Source organism: Grammomys surdaster, unplaced genomic scaffold (genome assembly GCF_004785775.1).
Source record: "Grammomys surdaster isolate TR1022 unplaced genomic scaffold, NIH_TR_1.0 255, whole genome shotgun sequence".
Classification (NCBI taxonomy): domain Eukaryota; kingdom Metazoa; phylum Chordata; class Mammalia; order Rodentia; family Muridae; genus Grammomys; species Grammomys surdaster.
In genome coordinates, this window is record NW_021604696.1 from 1911896 (window position 1) to 1920858 (window position 8963).

At 41.2% G+C, this 8963-nt stretch overlaps 1 non-coding gene across 1 annotated transcript; it reads right to left on the minus strand.

The window, feature by feature from the left end:
* Positions 1-7189: 7189 nt before the first annotated feature.
* On the minus strand, positions 7190-7321 carry LOC114627640. Its single transcript, XR_003712388.1, has one exon. It is a non-coding gene; the product is annotated as a small nucleolar RNA SNORA17 (small nucleolar RNA).
* Positions 7322-8963: the final 1642 nt, after the last annotated feature.

Below are 8963 nucleotides of genomic sequence, written 5' to 3' on the forward strand. Positions count from 1 at the left end.
GTCCCACTCTTTTTCCTTTTAAATGGTAGCATATGTTCTATGTTATGGAATGTTGGACATACATAATTGCCTTTTGATTTTATAGAGGATTATAATTAAGAGATTGCTTTGAGTCTCATACTTGGACTTTGGACTTTGAAAGTCTATAGGAACTAAATACATTTTCCATTATGATATAGCCACAAGCCTATGGGGGCCATGGAATGGAATATGGTGGTTTGAATAAGAACGGCCACCATCCAAGAATATATTTTCATGTTGGATACCTATGTTGGCTGAACTGTTTGGAAAAGACTAGGAGATATGCCCTTGTTGGAGGAACTATGGTACTGGTAGACTGCAGTTTCAAAAACCCATGACATTTGCAATTAATTCTTCATGTTTGTGGATCAGATGTGAGCTCCCAGCTACTTCTCCATCAGGCCATGCCTAATGTCCTGCTACCATGCTCCCTACTATGATGGTCATGGACCCTACCCCTCTGGAACCATGAGCCTCTAATTAAATGCTCTCTGCTCTAAGTTCTGTTGGTAGTACTATCTCATAATGGAAGTAGAAAAGTAACTTAGACATCTACTGAACATTTTGGGATGCATTAGGACATGCTATGACTTTTTTTTCCATGACAGTGGTGCCATTTTTGTCATCCTGAGAAAAGTGAAATGAAATGGAAAGCAAAGAATAGTTTGGATCTTGAATATATTGGCATGCACCTCTACATGAGGGAAACCTTTCAAGAGATTAACAATACAAATTGCATCTTTGTTGGAAGCTATCCAACTGCCACCAACAGATCTGAGTCCAGAGAGCACCCAGTGTGAGGACCAGGTTTTCTGCCCTTTAATCCCACACAGTGTAGGTAAGGTTAATTTGTAGAAAAAAAGCAGCCATAATTGAAGGGCAGACAAAGTGGTGAATCAGAGAAAGATTTGACAGAATGAGTCAGAAGTAATATCCATGCCCAACTCTCATGAGAACAGTACAGAAAAGAAAGGCTACTTAAGAGAGCAGTTCAGAGAAAGAGAGAGAGAGAGAGAGCATTTTTTTTTACCAGAACAATATTACAGAGACAAATTGCAAGTGAGGACAGAATGAACCTAATAATGAAAAAAAAAAAAAAGCCAGAAGATTAGAACAAGTTTCCAGAGTTAGTTTGAGGCCAAGCAGAAAAATTCTGTCAGAAGCCTAGAAAGCCAGTTTGAATCAGTCAGCTTGGAGAGGAGTTTAGAACAGAACAGCTGAGTTGAACCAGCCCTCAGAGTTCAGAAAGAGGTAGAATGGGTGAGTTTAATCGGCAGTAACCCTCCAAAGCAGCAATTACATCTGACAAACAAAAGCATCATTTACACAAACCAAGCATCAAAGAAACATGGAGAAATAATAAACACTAGGGCAGAAATAAATGAAATAGAAATAGGGGAAACCCTACTACTATCAATATAAACAATACAAAAATCAATAAAATGAAGAATCATTTATTTGAAAACATATACAAGACTGACAACCCCTTACCCAAATTAACCAAAAGGAATAGAAGACTGGAGTTAATGATTAATAGGGAGACAACATAACAGACATCAAAGAAATTAAGAGAATAATAATAATGGATCCTTTAAAAATAAAACCCTACATTTCGTTAAGTTAGGAAAACTGAAATAGGTGAATTTTTCATTGCATCTGTTCCACTAAAGTTAAATCAAGATGAATTAAATAACTTAAACAGGTTATAAGAAGCAAAAGGATGAAATAGAAAAATATTAAACCTCTGTTTCCTCATTTCTCCCACCACCAAGGTCCAGATGGATTCACAACAAAATTCTACTATATCTTTAAGGAAGAACTAAAACAAATGCATTTCAAATTATTCTATAAAACAAATGTAGAAGGAACACTTCCTGACTCCTTTTACACAATTCACACTAGATAAAAACAGAACAAAAACATATCTATAGGACAATATTCCTTTAAATACAGGCGTAAATATTCTCAAAAAATACTAGCAAACCAAATATAGCAATGCACTAGCATTTCCATGAACAAGTTGTATTTAATTTCAGTTAGGCAGTAATAGCTCAACATACAGAAATTGATACATGTAATGAATTATATAAATAGACTTAAAGACACCATATGATCATCTTAATAAATTCAGAAGAAGCCTTTAACAAAATCCAGTGTTCCTTCACGATAAAAATCCTAGAAAGAACAGTGTTGGAGGGAATGTACCTCAACATAATAAAGACTGCATCTAACATATCCATAGCCAACATTGTGCTGAACAGAGAAAAACTTAAAAGTCAGAGGTAAAACACGGCAGTACACTGTCCACTGTCTCATCTTCTATTCAAAATGGCACTTACGGTCTTAGCTAAAGCAATAAGACAAAAAAAAAATAAGAGATACAAATAGGAAAAAAAGAAGTCAGAATATCTCTGCAGTTGATAGGATGGCCTGACAAACCAACAAAAACAAACAAATAACACTTTAGAAAAATCTAAACCAAGGATATAGAGGACTTACACAATAAAAAATTTAAAACTGAAGAAAAAAATCAAGGACAACACCAGAAGATGGAAAGACATCTCATGATTATGTATCAGAATGACTTATATTGTGAAAACTACCACTCACTAAAAGCGATTTACAGGATTTGATAAAATTTTAGTTTAAATTCCAGGGCCATTTGTCTTAGCTAGGATTTGCATTGCTGTGAAGAGCCACCATGACTAAGACAAGTCTATAAGGACAACATTTAATTGGGGATAGCTTACAGGCTCAGAGGTTCAGTTCACAATCATCAAGGTGGGAGCATGGCAGTGTCTAGGCAGGCATGGTACAGGAGAAACTGAGCATTCTACATCTTCATTTTAAGGCCACTAATGGACGACTGGCTCCCACGTGGTTAGGAGGAGAGTCTCATTCATTGCTCACCTCCACAGTGACACAGTTTCTCCAACTCCTAATAGTACCATTCCCTGGGTCAAGCATATTCCATAAACCACTATACCATTCTTCACAGAAATAGAGAAATAAACAATATTAAAATTGATATGACAAAAAACCCTGGATAGCCAAAGCAATTTTGGAAAAAGTAGTTCATGGTGCAAGCATTATTATACAAACTCTTATGTCCCACTACAGAACCATAGTAATAAAATCAGCATGGCTCCAGATAAAAAGAGACTTACAAATAAATAGTTTAGAATTGAAGACTAGAATTAAGTCCAGGCAATTATAGTAACTTGATTTTTCATAAATAACATAATTAGACACTGTAGAAAAGACAATGTTTTCAACTCTATCTATAGAGAAATGAAACCAGATCCTTATCTGTCATCTTCTAAAAAAAAAAAAAACATCAAGCCCAGATGGATAAAAGATCTCGATATAAATTCCAAAACTTTGGAACTGCTGAAAGCAAATGTAGGATCCAAATTACAAGACATATATATATAGAGAGAGAAGAACTTTTTTTTTAAATGATGAAAACAGTTTTTTTTATTATTTTAAAATTTTTTATTGGATATTTTATTTACATTTCAGATGTAATCCCCTTTCCCTCCCACCAAGGAACCTTCTATCCCATCCCCGCTCCTGCTTCTATGAGAATATGTCCCCACCCACCCTTCCACTTTCACCTCCCCACCCACGATTTCCCCCACATTGGGGCTTCCAGCCTTCACTGGACCAAGGACTTCCTCACCCACCTATGCCTGATACTGTCAGTAGGCATCTATTAACTCAGGAAATATGGCCAGCAAATGACAAATCAGACCTTGTGAAATGAAAAAAGTCTCCGTATAGTAAAGGAAATTTCCAATTGAGTAAACATGTAGCATACAGAGTGGGGGGGAAATCTTTGCCAGGTATATGGTTGGAGGAGGTTTAATATGTAGAACAGGCAATTCAAACATCAAATATCAAATAACAAACAAACAAACAACAAACAAATGAGTGTTCTCAAAAGAAGAAATACAAACGACCAATGAGCACTTTAAAGAGTGTTCAACAACATTAGCCAACAGGGCAATACAAATTAAAGCTACTTTGTTGCCGGGCGGTGGTGGCGCACGCCTTTAATCCCAGCACTTGGGAGGCAGAGACAGGTGGATTTCTGAGTTCGAGGCCAGCCTGGTCTACAGAGTGAGTTCCAGGACAGTCAGGACTACACAGAGAAACCCTGTCTCAAAAAACCAAAATAAATAAATAAATAAATAAATAAAGCTACTTTGTTATTTCTTCTCAGATAAGTCAGGATTGCTATAAATAAAGCAAACAAATGACTAAAAATGGTGGTGTGGGTAGGGAAAAGGGAAAACATCATGCACTGCTGGCGAGAGTGTAAACAAACATAGCCATTTACAAAGCAGACTTGAGATTTCTCAAAAATTAGAACTACAACTACCATATTGTCCAACAATAACCACTGCTGGGCATCAACACAAAGGACTCCCTATCCTACCATAAAGACCTGTGTGCATTCATACTCACTGTTGCTCCATCCACAAGAGCTAGAAAATGGAATCAGTGTAGGTGCCCATTAGCCAATGAATGGATAATGAGAACGTGGCACACACATGCACTGTGATATTACTCAGGCTATAAAGGAAAATATAATTTGCAGGTGAATGGAAAATACAGATTGAGTTGAGGTAGCCTGGGTCCAGAGAGAAATGGCACATGTTCTCTATCATGTGTGGATCTTAGCTTGAATCCTGAGATATGTAGGCTTAATTGGCAGTAGCCCTGGATGCCAGGAAATTAGAAAGGGAACACTGGGAGAGGAACATTGTCTTAAGGGAATGCAGGACAAAGAACATAAGGAAGATAAGGTAGAGGTGGGAATATTGGGGTTGGAAAGCCCGAAGCAGGAAGGAGTCAAATAGAGATGCAGGAGAAACGTTAATCAAAATGGATAGAGTATCTAGGGAGGAGAGGTAGTCCTGAGTGAGCAGGGTCCTGATGAATGTGTCCTGTCAAGAGGGGTGTGGCAATGTCAGAGAAGCTAGCCTCAGGCTCAACAGGACCCCTACCTCCCATTTTCCTCCACTGGCTGGGGCTCACAAGATGAGAGAGCCTTAGTCCATCCCATGTGTGGATGTTGATACTGTGCATGGGGATTTACAGACTGAAAATTGCTCCTCTACAGACAGATATACAGATATTAGCTAAGCCTGTCATCTTGACCCTCGTGCATGCCCCATTGTTTATCTGAGTGTAGAAACCTTGCCATCCTATTCTACTGGGTATGATAAAGATGTCGAGCCTTTTGGAGCGGGGTCTCTCTGTAGCAGTAGTTGGTTAATCCACTCTACTCACCCTGTAGAGATGGCACGAGTTCCTCCCTACCAGCCCCAATGTTCTGGATTCTTGAATTAAAGACACACACACACACACACACACACACACACACACACCCCTATGGTTGGGCTTTTCCAAAACTTCCACATTGCTAATGTCTCTTCTTCAATACTACTTTCTAAAGTCTATATTCCATCTTTGCTTCCCTAGACCCAAACGGGGTGCCTGGTTCTTACATGATTAGTATGCCTCTCTTCCTGCCACTCTCAAGCCGGCATCTTATTCCTTTCCTGGCATGGCGACTCTGCTTTCTCTCTCTCCTGTGTTTCTTGCCAGGGAATATTAAAAGTCCCACCTCTGTCTCTGACCACTCGTTAGCCTCTATCAACCTTATTTACCAATCAGAGTCAATGGGGCAGGGATCCTCAGTGTCCCACATGCAGACGTGTGAATTCCGGCGTAATTTCAGAAACCTAATTAATATAATACAAGCAATAAACAAAACCCACAACATCCCTCCACTAGGGAGCCCTGTCCACGTGCCCCAGCATTTTTTGTGTGTTTGTGTGAACATATTTGTCTTTTCTTCATTCCTTCACCATCGTCAGCTCTGCCTATGAAGCCTCGCAAGAAAAACAGAGGTATATGAAAGTCATCTGGAAACCTTGTAGTTCAATGAATAGCATATATTTTTCGAGTTTTTATTGATTCTTTTGACTTTTTCATTATGCACCCCAATCCCACTCATCTCTCCCTCCCCTTAGACTCACTCTCCACCCTCACAACCTTCTCCCAGAAAGAGAAAAAAAACTGTGGAAATTAGTGTGTCACAATGTGTTCCCCAGTATACCCTTTGTTCACACTTCTTTGCTTGTAAATGTTCATTGCAAATGTTCATTGGTTTGGTATGAGCCCTCTGGCTTCTGTTACACTATCAATACTGGAACCTTATTGGAACTCCTATGGGATATCCTGTTATTGCCCTGTACCGAGGAGATTCTGTAGTTTTGGATCTGTAGGACCAGCCCCTTCTTGCACTCCAGTAGTTCATTGATGGGGTAGATGTTTGGGTGGACTAACTCAAAGCACTTTATCTGGACCTGAGAGGTATCTGAGCTGCTAAGACTGTTATCTCTCCCACTCTCCAGTTCTCTGGGGTGGCTCACCCAAAGCCTCTGAAACCGGGACCAACACTACCCTCTTGCCCAGATGAGGTACAGGGCCCGGATCTCCTGAGTGTTGCAGCTGGTGAGGGGCAGGAACAGTTCTCCCACTCTCATGACCCTGGGACCAGCTCTCCCACCTGCCAAAAGGTGGCAAGGGATGAGGGAAGGGAGGAGGGCATCTCTTCAGTGTCTGTGTCACCACATAGCAGACAAAAGGCAGGGTAGCTCTCCTGCACTCATACCCTCAAGGCCAGCTCTACTGTGCTGCAGCAGGTGAGGGACAGGGCCAGCTCTCTGCTCTCATGACCCCAGGGCCAACTCTCCTACTGCTGCAGGTGGCAATGGGAGAGCAGGGAGGAAGGTATCTCTGCTTCCTTCATACTGCTGCATGGGTGATGAGTAGCCAGCACTCCTACACTCATATCTTTCAGGTGACCTCACTCACAACTCCCAAAATGTGTGGGGCCCTGCTCTCCATTGTACTGAAGCTGGCTAGGGGTGGGGGTAAGCCCTTCTGCTCTCATGTCCCCACAGACAACCCTGTCATGATGCCCAGGCAAGGGGTGGGGCCAACTCTGTATAGCCCTCAAACATTAATATGTACCCAGATGGCAGCCCAGACCAGGGACATCTACCTGGCCATTTGTGGTAATAGACCCCTGCTGCTGCAGAGTCATGGACCCAGATGTAACCCCTGGTGGCAGCACAGGCCAGAACTCCACCATATTAGGCCACTAATCATTCAGATGTTGACAGGTCAGAACATTGAGCACAGATATAGTCTTTCTCTTTTCTGCCACCAACTGATACACACATGTTACACAGGAGTCAGACTGGTGACGCCTCTAGGCATTTAAAAAAAAAACACAATTTTAATAGATGGGTTAAAGTGCAGTGTTCTTTCTAGTTGGATGACATCACAGAATCCATGTGTTGTTAAACAAAAAATCCAGTGCCAGGTGTGAGATCCTGAGATGACTTGGTAGTGAGGGAGGTCCCAGTAGCACCTCCCCCAACAATATAGTTTCTTTCAGTTCCATTTGGTTTCCAGCTAGAACTGTGTGATAAGACCCTCTTACAGAAGACACTACACGTCTTGTTCATGAGATACAGAGAAATTAAGCTGGAGCTGAGGTGGCAGCTTCAGTGTCTGGCTAGCTTTCATGACGCTTTCCAGAAGGTGCTACTCAGAATTCTAAGGGAGGAAAGGCATCGATGACCTTATCCAGATGTGAACTGAACTGTATGAACTGCAATACCAACCACTTAGGGGACATAGGCTTACAAGACTCTTTTAAGAATAACAAAGTGCTCGCTTATGGATTTGAGGCCCATTCAGCAGGAGAGAATCCATGCCTAGTACTGTAAACCTGTTCATTAACACGTGGCTGTGAAAGCCATAGGCCCTAGGGCATGGTTACAACTGTTGTTTAGTCAAACTAACATTGCATCAAATTGCCTTCTAAATCTCTGTGTTTACATTCATAGACAAAACAGGCTCCTCTCAGCCTTAATGGAAGAAGCTTCTGTTTGCAGTGAAGGGAGTAAGAACAGAGACTTAATGGCTGCTAAACATGCTGAGACTAAGAAATGGCTGCTGGCCCAGTTAAAGAATGTGTTGGTGCTGTCCCAGCTAAAGGAGCATTGAGAGAAGAGACAGAAACAATGTAAGATCCAGAAGATACTCAGAAGGGTGGCAAAATGTCATGTTTTTCAATGATGCAGTCATTGCAACTGCAGTTACATGCACTAGTTTGCATGCGAATGGGCATCTCAATAGTCCAGCAAAGATGTGGGAGGGCCTTTTAGGGCCACGCCCTTCTCTGTTCAGCTACTGGATACAGATACATTCCAGGAGAGGGGAAATCCTTATCTTCAATTGTGGATGTTCAATTGTGGATGTATTAGATTGTTTTTAAAGGAAGACAGTTTAAAAAAGTGATGGAAGGAGGAAAGAAGAGAGACTTGATTTGACTTTGGGGATCATGCTTATTCATGGTGAGGGGTTCCTTTTGTCAGCCACAAAATACCCCAGCGGATGCCCAAAATACCTATAGAATATGAGATGTGGCCCCCTTATAGGGATGGAAACAACTACCACACCATACAGTCCCGCCCTTCAGGAACTGTTTGGCATGGCCAAAAGGGAAGCTGGGAAGTGTAGTCTTGTAGCAGGGAACTGTCATTCTTAATTCTGAAAGGATATTAAAAAACCAAAACAAAGCAAAACAGGACAAGGGGGGTATAGCTGCTTTTATTTTGAGGAGTGTGTTTGTCAAGGGGGTAGATCTAGGTCCATTGAAGAAGAAGTCCTCTGATATGGTGAGAGTCTTAACTTGCTTGGTTGCAAGTTATGGATGGACTGTGTGACCCTTCGTCCTGAATTTCTGCAGAGACTTGAGAAACAGTTATTAAAGGGCAGTTAGCAGATGATAATCTGGGAAGGCTGAGGGATAGGGAAGAACAAAGGTGGAAGAAATGGAGTGGGATGATGCG